Source organism: Anarhichas minor, unplaced genomic scaffold, assembly GCF_050575085.1.
Source record: "Anarhichas minor isolate MPS153535 unplaced genomic scaffold, ASM5057508v1 ptg000055l, whole genome shotgun sequence".
NCBI classification, from domain to species: Eukaryota; Metazoa; Chordata; class Actinopteri; order Perciformes; family Anarhichadidae; genus Anarhichas; species Anarhichas minor.
Genome location: NW_027466501.1, coordinates 4,197,259 through 4,207,959, shown reverse-complemented (window position 1 = coordinate 4,207,959; position 10,701 = coordinate 4,197,259). Strand labels below are relative to the sequence as shown.

At 41.1% G+C, this 10,701-nt stretch overlaps 1 protein-coding gene and 1 long non-coding RNA gene across 9 annotated transcripts in view; both read right to left on the bottom strand.

Annotated features, from left to right (window-relative positions):
- Positions 1-10,701, bottom strand: part of sbf1 (SET binding factor 1) — a 76,690-nt gene that overhangs the window by 65,825 nt on the left and 164 nt on the right. For 3 of the 8 annotated variants that reach the window (XM_076076050.1, XM_076076057.1, XM_076076056.1), the window contains exon 2: positions 7,042-7,147. The exons of 2 other annotated variants lie outside the window; for them this stretch is intronic. The gene's annotated coding sequence lies outside the window, so the exon portion shown is untranslated. Of the gene's footprint in view, positions 1-7,041; positions 10,700-10,701 lie in introns of those variants that run through there. 3 more of the 8 variants (XM_076076052.1, XM_076076054.1, XM_076076051.1) reach the window with 3 other exon arrangements.
- LOC142931913 (uncharacterized) lies at positions 1,216-7,035 on the bottom strand. Its single transcript, XR_012947429.1, has 2 exons — positions 6,532-7,035; positions 1,216-6,438 (listed from the first exon to the last, which is right to left on the bottom strand). It is a non-coding gene; the product is annotated as an uncharacterized LOC142931913 (long non-coding RNA).

The following is a 10,701-nucleotide window of genomic DNA, read 5'->3' as shown; positions in this document are numbered from 1 at the left end:
TAGTCTGGTATTCAAACACTAACAATGGATGAGTACCTCACACAACCCCACTTAATTATTTTCATTATCAGTTTAACTGCCTTCATTTTTTTGTTAATCATTGTCATTAAACGTTGAAACCTTTTATTTCTAAGAATGGAGAAGAAGTCTGTCACTGATTGTGTGTTCTTCACACATGCAGCCCAATCAGAGCACCGAGTCACTGTCTGCAGGATGCGATAACCATGTGACTTCCTGCAGACTAACCAACACACAGGAAGTGGTTTGAAGGCCTCTTGCACATCACTGTTCTCCAGCTGCCGACTTCCCTTCAGCTCAGGTGAAGCATAGCACATGAAAACGCTTCACTAAGCAGGCCGTGCACCTATTAGTTTAATTCCCCAGATGCTGAGACAAAGCAGATGCTTACAGTCACAGCAATGCTTTAAGTTGATGCTGTCATTTCACTGAGCTGCACGCATGCAGATAGCTGGGCTGTATTCTGTGGTGAATGATAACCAACATACAAACACAGCCTATGTCTTGTCTGTCACTGCTGTAATTTGACCTCTTCTAGTTCTGCAATGTGGCAGAAGACTGTGTGTACAGTAAACTGCTGTAAATCCTGATTTGTAACTAATTTGTTTTTACCCATAACACCAGAGGAAGACAACCACAGATAGGAAAATATGACAGTGTCAGTTATCTGTCATGTCTCCTGTGCCATTAAATAGTAAAATATTGCATTGTATTGCACGTAAAATATTAATTTAATTTAATTTAATTTAACTTAACTTAATTTAATTTAATGAAAATAATGCTCAAAATGCTAGAAGTTGAATGAAGCCCTGAAATCGAATTCATACTTGCCATAATTCAACCTGCATAGAGAATGCCTTCTTCTTGCAAGAAGCCCACCCTCTGCAACGCAGGCTTTCTGTTAAAAATGTGTAATCTCTGGCCATGTCCACACTACTCCGTTTTCGTTTTAAGATGAAAACGATCTCCGTCCACACGGCGTTTCAGCATCGTTTAGACTAAAACGCCTGAAAACGAATATCACGTGACTCTTCACGTACACTGGGCATGCACGTGGGTGCCGATGTAAACAGGAAGTAGATTGGTTGCTTAGTTTAAAAAAATAATAAAGTAATCTTTAATAATGAAAGGTTGTGTTTGATACTTAAGATCTTCTCTAAAATCTTCCTCTATGAACTCAAACAGACACAGTTCGTGGAAAGTTTTAGAAGTTTTATTTTTCAGACTTAGTTACAGCGCTGCAGGTATTGTTCTCTCTCTCTCTCACATGTCAAATTTACTTTAAAATCAACACTTACACATAAATGTTTACTAGATTATGGGTCCATAAATGTGGTCAACACACATCTCTCACTCGTTTCCTCGGTTTCGTTGTTGTCTGTTCTCACTCGTAGCTCTGCTGGTGGCTTAACTATCTGTTCTACTGGAGAGCAATTACTGCTTTGTTCCTTTATAGTTCATCTGCGGACTTCAAAATAGTTGTGCAGAACAAAATAAGCATTAATAAGGAAAGGAAAGTCCTCCGTTTTGTGTCCATCACCCTCCCTAAAGCCGCTAACCGTGACTTCAGACGTCCGCTCCGTAGGTCTGATAACGCCGCTGGTCACGTCACTCGCTGATCGCTCCAATAACAGCTGCTTCCTCCGTAATAATGCAGACTTTAACAGCACAACAGCTGCTAGTAAAGACAACAAGGTCAGTAATACCTGTAATCAGTTCTCCATGTTAAATTAACCTGGTAGTCGATCGGTAATCAATGTTGTTGTTTGTGAGCTTCTGGGTAAGGGTCAGGTGATAGGGATGTGACGAATCAGGGAAGGACACGTCATGACTGCTAAGAACCAATCAAGTAGCGAACGCGGGTGTGGGCGTCATCGTTTCCAGACTTATCCGTTTTCGACCGTCCACACGAATACGCAACCCGGAGTTTTCAAACTTATCCGTCCCCGGGAGCGTTTTCAAACTCTTCTGTTTTTGGTGCTCGAAAACGCCGGCGTAGTGTGGACGCTCAACGTAAACGTAGCAAAACATATGTGTCTTCAAATGGAAACGGAGTAGTGTGGACGTGGCCCGAGCCCAGATAACTGTGATGAAGTCACCATGACATCATTATGGGCTATTGTCCTGACTTTAGCTAGCTTCTCTAGACTCATAGATGGCATTTTTATGAGTAGTACTCATCATGACTACTAAAATGATCTTCATGCATATGAATAAAAACTCCATTTGAAATTGACCAAGAGCTCCTTTAATTAAAGACTCTGACAACCTGGCTTCAATATTTCCACAGCATTTCTTTATAACATTATATAGTCATAACAGGACAACCATATATGTATTATTACATTCAGGTAATATTTACTAAGATTTTCCCATCATTTCCTAAAGTCTTAAGTCATTCGCTAACATTAGCCATCAGAAGCTACTGGTCATACCAGACCAGGTAAGGCTGTAGCTGCATTGAACAGAGAAACAATGCATTTTATCCCATGTAACATTTCATTTGTAAGATGAAGATTGAGTTATTTCATCTTTTATAACTTACATACTTTAACTGCTACTCTGCTTTATCAGGATCAGTGGGGGTGTGGCTAAATCAGATGTGATTGACAAGTACTGGTAACGCGCAAACAAAACCCACCGAATGTAATCACATTGTGATTTGAATCAAACTGAAAGTTTCCCAGAATGATTGTGTAAGTTCTCAGTGCTCATAATAAGATGCTGATTGAGATAATACTTTAGGTATTCACACTCAACATCATCAAATGTGGAATTAAAGTGGAATAACAATCAAGGTGGGCTCTGATTTAACACAAAGAGATAAACATATATGTACTGATATTTTACATCAGATATTTAAAGCATGGGTAAGCAACATTGAAACAACAAGCAAGGGTAGGCTAGATTTTCTTTTTATAAGATCCAACCTAAAAACCAAGCCCAGTGTTGACAAGTCTTCTAATTAAAAGCAGCAAACAGCACTGGCTCCAAAAGTGGCTAAATCAGAAATTCATCAAGTCGGACAGCATAAAATGACAGGCTTGTTACGGTCCTGCGACAGCTACGAATACCAGATATATTTCTTTTTTTGCTGTCGGGATATGAGGAACATTTCAATAAATATAACAACAAAACAAATTCTCAGGTGCACTATCCACCCGAGCTTTAACTAAGCGAACAAAGCAGGCCTTTAGCCAATAGGGACATCAGGCAGTGAGGTCAGTGTGATGTTTTAACCATATTATCAAGAAACCCAATGGTTTCTATACAATCTATCTATGGGCCTTCCATGCTTTACAGTGTGCATGGAGACTGGAAAGATGGTACTGAGGTCATGCAAACCTGAAACCCATCTTGTTTAACTGCAACACAAGGCATGAGCAGTGTTGACACGTTGATTGACCTGTCTCATTTTCACTTGTTAAGGCAACCAGTTGTATCTTTGTTCTTACAGCCAGGTGGTGTTATAATATAGTATTAACCCCATGTCATCAGGTGTCCACCCTGCTGTGGCGTCCACAAGTAAGGCACTGAATCCCACTCTGTTGCCAACAGTACGTGGACACCTGAAAATTACACTCAAATGTGATTGTTGAACATTTTGTTGCAAAACCATGGGGCATCAATGAGCTGTTATTCCGCCAGATTTTTGGAACCCGGATGCAGGGATTTGCTCCCATTCAACCACAGGAGCATCGGTGAGGTCCATCACTGATGCTGAGAGATCAAGTCGGGGTTCTGAATCTTCTCAAAGGTGTCGGATGAGTTGAGGTCAGGACTCTGTGCAGGCCAGTCAAGTTCTTCTACACCAAACCGCACGGGGGCTTTTATCACGCCACAAACGCAGAATCTCACTTTTCTTTCATAATGCACGTTGGTTTCCAGGAAGCTCCGCCATTATCAGCCACTCCTGTCCTTCGCCACCGTGTTTCCCACACTGAAATCCGATCCCTCATTTCTCCACAAAACTGGCAGAGCACTGTCCTGTTGGCTGCGTCCTCCCACACACATACACACCGCCTCACTGGTGAGCGGCCATGCCAAATAAACTTTGACTGAGTGAGCTCAGACAGAGACAACAAACTGCGGTCGAACGTCGTCTCAAACAAGCAGTGTAAATAAAGCTCACTGAAGCAGCCAATAGGATGCTAGCAGTGCGATAGTGGGAAGACGTCTCTGAATTGATTCCCAAATGGGGACTCAACAGTGACTTGCGCAACAATTACTTAAAAAACCCAAGACAGGGCCCTGATGTGATGTTTGTTTTCATTGTCCAACTGATAAATGGTATTTGTTTGGTATTTGGGGGGGTTAACTCAGGCTGGTCCTCATGGGAAGCATCATAACAGAGTCACTGTCAGCAGGAGCTGCTGTACAGTGTACACTATGTTGATGTAACATGAGGTTCACTAGGGGGCAGCAATCATTAGACTACAGCACTGATGGAATAAACCTGACCCAGTGAGAAGAGGTTGGCCGATTCACTCCAAAATACCCACGACAGAAAGAACAGCTCATGCATTAACACAGACATTACAGTGACTTTAAGAGACATGCAATTTTTGTCCATCAGTTCTGGCTGTGTCACTTCTTTGTGTGAGGAGGGAGGAAGAAGTGGAGGGTGTGCTCCCATAAGGCGTGGTCTATTTTGCTAGAATCACGGCTAAATAATCCAATATGATCGGAAAATCTTGCTGAAATGTGAGACGTATCGATGCAAACCGTGGCTGTCAATAATCAGCAGGGAGCAAGAAACAGCCCAGGACAGTAAGGATGCAGGGAATGTAACATTCTTCTATCACGGGCCACGCACTGCTTAAGTGGAGACCTGAGCAAACATGCTGTTTTCAGCCGGATCAGGAGGGAAAAAACATGCACTTTGGATAAAGTGTTCTTTAGACACATGATTTTCTCAAAAACAGGAGAAAAGCAGACGTTCTTCTCCCATAGGACCCATGAGTCCTCCTCAAACCTGCAGGTGTTGGATGTTTGTATATGAAGTCCTTCAGCTCAGCCACTTCAGATGGCGTCGCTTCTGCTGAGATGATTCGTGTGTTTTGAATAATAAAGCTTCTCCGTTCAGAGCCGGGAAACTTCGGCATCAAGCTGTTGTTGATGTGCCTTTTTCGCATTGACCCCCCAAAACACATTAAAGCACCAATTTCTACACATGTTGAAAGCTGGTTCCCACAAAAGTTAAAGGGTTGGTTCACTCAAATTGGAAAATAAAAAAGCAGTGGTATCTAGCCAAGCAGATCATTCGGGTGTTACACTGGCTAATATAATTTAATTTGTGGTGAAATTTACATTCATAATATTCAGCAGCAAGATATCTTTATAGAAACAGGGGCACAAGCTATGAACAGTTTACTTAACCCAAGGTTTACTTACTAGCTTTTCCAGGAGCTTTCAACTGCATCCCACCTTAGTGAATGGACTGGTCATCAGCACATACTTATACTGTACCTCGAAGTTTCCATATCGACTTTTTAACTGCTGTTTTATGGTCAAGAGAAGGCTGTCATCAGGTCTTATCTCAGACAAATTCCAACAGCACAACAGCAACTTTTTAAAAACTAAATTCCATTCACCTCCATTGTGCATAAATATTGCAAAACCTGGACAAATAAAGCCAGAACTATCCGCATTGGCCATTTAAAACTACTACGTAACTAAAACTAGTTACGATTATTTTACAAGATAAGTCTGCTGACATTCTATATTTCACTTATCAAACACTCAACAAATCTCATGAGTAGCCCACAACCATCAATCTAGTATATTGCGTGTATATATAAAGCCTGATAAATATTGTTCCTTGGCATCATAGAACTATTGTTTTCCAAAAATGACAGTGTTCAGGTGTTTTGGGAAAATACCAAGCCATTTTGTATTATTTTTTAATGAAACTATATAATTATATACAAGATTGGGAGAATTTCCACTGCCTCTCAAAGTCTCTCAACATGGCTACAGGTAACTGCATTGAACAAATCAACAACTGGATGTGCCAGAATTTTCTTCAACTAAACAAAGATAAAACAGAAGTAATTGTTTTTGGTACCAAGGACGAACGATTGAAAATCACCGCTCAGCTTCAATCACTGATGTTAAAACCCACAAACATAGCCAGAAATCTAGGTGTAGTTATGGATTCAGACCTCAACCTGAACAGCCTCATCAAGACTATTACAAAATCAGCCTCCTATCACCTGAAGAATATATCAAGGATTAGAGGAAAAACTTGTCCATGCATTTATCTTCAGCAGACTGGACTACTGTAACGGTGTGTTTACAGGTCTCTGTAAATGTCTGTCAGAAAGCTGCAGCTGATTCAGAATGCTGCAGCTCGAGTCCTCACTAAGACCAGGAGGGTGGATCACATCCCTCCAGTTCTGAGGTCTTTGCACTGGCTTCCTGTCAAACAAAGAATTGATTTTAAAATCCTGCTGCTGGTTTATAAAGCACTGAATGGTTTAGGGCCAAAATACATCTCTGATGTGCTGCTACCTTATGAACCATCCCGACCCCTTAGGTCGTCTGGGACCGGTCTACTTTCTGTTCCCAGAGTCAGAACTAAACATGGAGAAGCAGCGTTCAGTTCTTCTACTCCACACATCTGGAACAAAGTCCAGAAAGCTGCAGGTCTGCTGAGACCCTCAGCTCCTTTAAATCAAGATTGAAGACTTTTCTGTTTGCTGCTGCCTTTAATTGAACCAGATTCAATCAATTATTAATCAATTTCCTGCATTTCTGCATTTTACTACTGTATTTTATTTCTTACACTGCTTTTTAGTGTTTTAATGACTGGTTTTAATGTTTCTTAATTGTTTTTAAATCTCCCTTTTTGCCTTGTGTTTTGATGCTTTTAATGGTTTTATGTGAAGCACTTTGAATTGCCTTGTTGTTGAAATGTGCTATACAAATAAACTTGCCTTGCCTTGCCTTACGACTGAGCCGGCGGCTAGCAGTGCTCACAGCAACAATGGCAACAGTGCTGACAGGGCTAAGAGTGTTTACCTGGGGGAACCAGAGAGTGGCGACGTCCGTTTGAAATGATCTTGTCCGTGGTGTCTACTTGTTGTGGATGTGGCTAGCAGGTAGCTGGTTGAGGCCAGACTGGTGGCTGCAGTGCAGAAAGTTCACACCATCATCAGCAACCAGCAGCTTATCATTCAAATGCTGATGCAGAGAGTGCATGCACAGCGCATGCACAGCAACAAGCAACACACCTCCTGCCTTAAATCCAAGTAAGAGTCTGCTTTTCTGTGGTCGGCGTTGGCCTTTTATCAATCCTAATGAGACAAGCGCTTTATTTGCAGTGTTTACGCAACCTTTAAAGCAGGCTATGTCCCAGTCTCACCCGTTCAAAGATTCACATTAACAAAGACAAGACAGAGAACGCCGCACAATCAAGCAAAGGTCCGCCTGCTCTTTGATCACTTGACTACGTCCCGGAAACTTGACAAAGATGGAGCCTCTTTTTACAACCGCTCTGTGCCGCGTTGGCTCGCTCCACAGAGTAAGCTCTCATGTTCGCTAATTGCCGCCTAAAACAAAAGTAAAAGCAATTGAGAGATCAAACCCGGCAGGCTGCCTGTGTTCAGAGCCCAGCGGGTACTGATTCACTGAGCCAGAGAACACTTACATAAACGGGTCAGAATCGGCAAAGAAGTGACCTGCTTCCACTGCAACGTCTGAGTGATAAACGAGTTCCTGTCAGCTGTCTGTGTTGGGAAATACATCATGAATCATTGCGTCATCGCAGCCATATCAATAGGTGCCACTGCAGCTCAGGCTGTGCTGTGAGATGCAACATTCAATATGAATAAATCCGCAGTAACTCTAGTCAGCAAGGTCAGAACCACATCATCATGTTTCATTTTTTAAGAATACAAAAACAAAGGTAACATGACCTAAATTGGCTCGTGAGGGATTCTTTCAATGCATCCAAACCTGGATTAGTGTGTCACCGGCAGGTCAAGCCGCGGCACTAACTCTGATGGTGTTATAACGACTGAGGCACGACATGAGACGATCAAAGGAAGGCCTGAGCAGAGCCGAGCTGCGAGACGATAGCAGAGGGGGCGAGAAGTTGGCAACTATCACTGACGGATCTGTCTGAGCGAATATCACTCACGCAGCGCTTCACATTACCAGCAGGGATTTGTGACATTTAATGCTTTCGAGGAGTTAAATCACTTTGTTTTTCGCTCTGACTGTCAATTCTCAGATTTAGCCCTCGTTTGATCTTTAAAAGACAAACAAAATCGCAATGTCGTTCTGAAGATACTTCCAGAATCCTCAAAGACTGTTCTAACCATGCTAAGGATGTTGTTTTTAACCCATTTCCTAAGCTGCAGCTCTGCAGGTAGCCGACAACTTGACATGTCCGTGGTCTTTGTTTGAGACACAAACAAAATATCAACCCGTTAATTTGAATAAAATTGTAAAATCTTAAATAAAAATTTTTATTTACCAATATTACCCAAAACATTCATGTTGTATAAATTGACACCCTGGGGTTGCTGTATTTCCTAATCCAAACAAAGATGGTCGCGGGAAATAATGTCCTTGAACAATTTGTACAGCGTGAACCAAAATGAAACATTTCATTATCAGCTATCGTTAGGGCTTTTCACGCTGCACTAGCCTTAGGCCAAGTGAGTTGTTAGCCTGGGGCTAAGGGAGCTGTTAGCTCTAGCATTTACCCAGGGCTAGAATAAGTACAGTGTGAATCAGAAAGCCCTGGGCTTAGACTAACCCTGGGTTAAAAATCTGTGTGTGAAAAGGGGCTAAATTACCCCAGGGTCACTCAGGGCTATGGGTTGCTAGCTGGGCTAAGAATGTGTGTAGCATGAATGTAAATATGGATGTTTGCATACTTTTCATTGTTCCTTATTGTCATACAGAAGAACATCAATTTGTGAGCAATTGGACATATATGTAATTTCTTGTGAAATAGGTGAAAACATCTTTCTTATCATGTTACAGACGCGATATTTTGTTCATCCAGATGGTTGTCTGTCTATTCTAAATAGAAAAACATGCTTTCACATCTACACTGTATGTTCAGTTTTCTGTGGCAGGCCTACTGATGTTTATTTAGATGAGGCCCATGATTTTATGCATCAGCAAGACGACAAATAACAAACATCACATCCTTGAATTCCTCATGGAGACTCTGACTCTGTTTATTGTCTCTCTTGCCCACGGATGCGCAGCTTCTCTGAGACCAGGAGAGGTGCCCACTCGTCCAACTGTCAGCAACCTGCTCGACATGCTGTCTTGGAAATTGATGTTGCGTAACCGCATTTAAGGCAGGATCAGGTGTATCACTATTGTGTTGCTACAGCAGTCAATTGAGTTAGAAAGGAAGGAGGGAGCTTGTACACAGTGAAAAATAAATCCTCTCTAATGAGATGGAATAAGCTGCATAGGATTCATCTGAGTCATTAAAGTGAGTTGTGAAGAAACATGTTCAGACCTGCGACATATGTGCCTTATTTCCACTGTAACAGGTTTTCAAAACACAACCGACTGCGATAGAGAGTCCCAGTTTGGTAAAAGAGCATGAATGCTATTTGAAAGGCAACTTCTGCTCCCCGGTGAATCGTGTATGTTATGTATATAATAGTCTGTTTCCTACCAGGGAGCTTCTAAGTCAGCCGTGACAACAGTAATAAACTGTGCGTAAGCGTTCAGTTCAGAGGAAACGTGTCAATGGTAAATAGGTGTGACTTGACGAAGAGTTCGGGGGATTCTGCGAGGATTCCTGGGTTTCCCTCTATCTGTCGTACACACTTGGCTGAGGGCAACGATAAGAGATATGAGGGCTTGGTCAGGAAAACTGTTCTAGAAATTCATGCAAATTGGGCTTTTTTTTCCTGAGAATGCGCATGGGAGATTATGATAGCGTGAAGCACTTTGTGCTTAGCACAATACAATTACAGTGACCTTAGCTTTCCTGATCTATCAGCCACATTCCTGTGGGGACTTGCTCAATTATGACTTCAAAATGGACCTTTCATGTATTTTATGCCATTTTAACACTCACTATGTATTCTTCTACACTTCTAGCATTGCTAATGGCACCTCTAATGTGTTGCTTAATGGTTCATTTACGGTGATCTTATGATGCCACTAAAATATTTTTGTAATACTCCTGTGACTTGGTCTCTAAAGTGGATCCGTGGTGCTCAGCACTATTTTTACATTAAACTTGAGGTACTTTATGGCAGGTATGAGGTAAATATTAGGTATATATTTTATTTCAGTTTCCATTAGGCACGGGTGTTAGTATCACTTCTTCTACATTTTATTTGTTTAAGTTGTTATCTATATTTGTACTCTTGTATTTTGTTGTTGTATTTTACTTTTTCTATTTTACTTGAATTCTTTGTACCTTTATTTACCTTATTGCTATTGTATATTATTTTGCCATGGTGTCAGTATTATTTATTTTACACTTAATCATTTTTATTCTTTTGTTCATACATTATGCTATTCTTCTGTTGTGATCTTTAATAAAACTCTGACTCATGAATTTCCTTCGGAATTAATAAAATAAATAAAATAAAATAAAAACTTTTTTCTGTGATATGGCTCTCTATTAGATGAGCCTATTAAATATGGCTCTATTAAATCGCATCTAATAAGTTGAAGTGTATATGTAGAGCC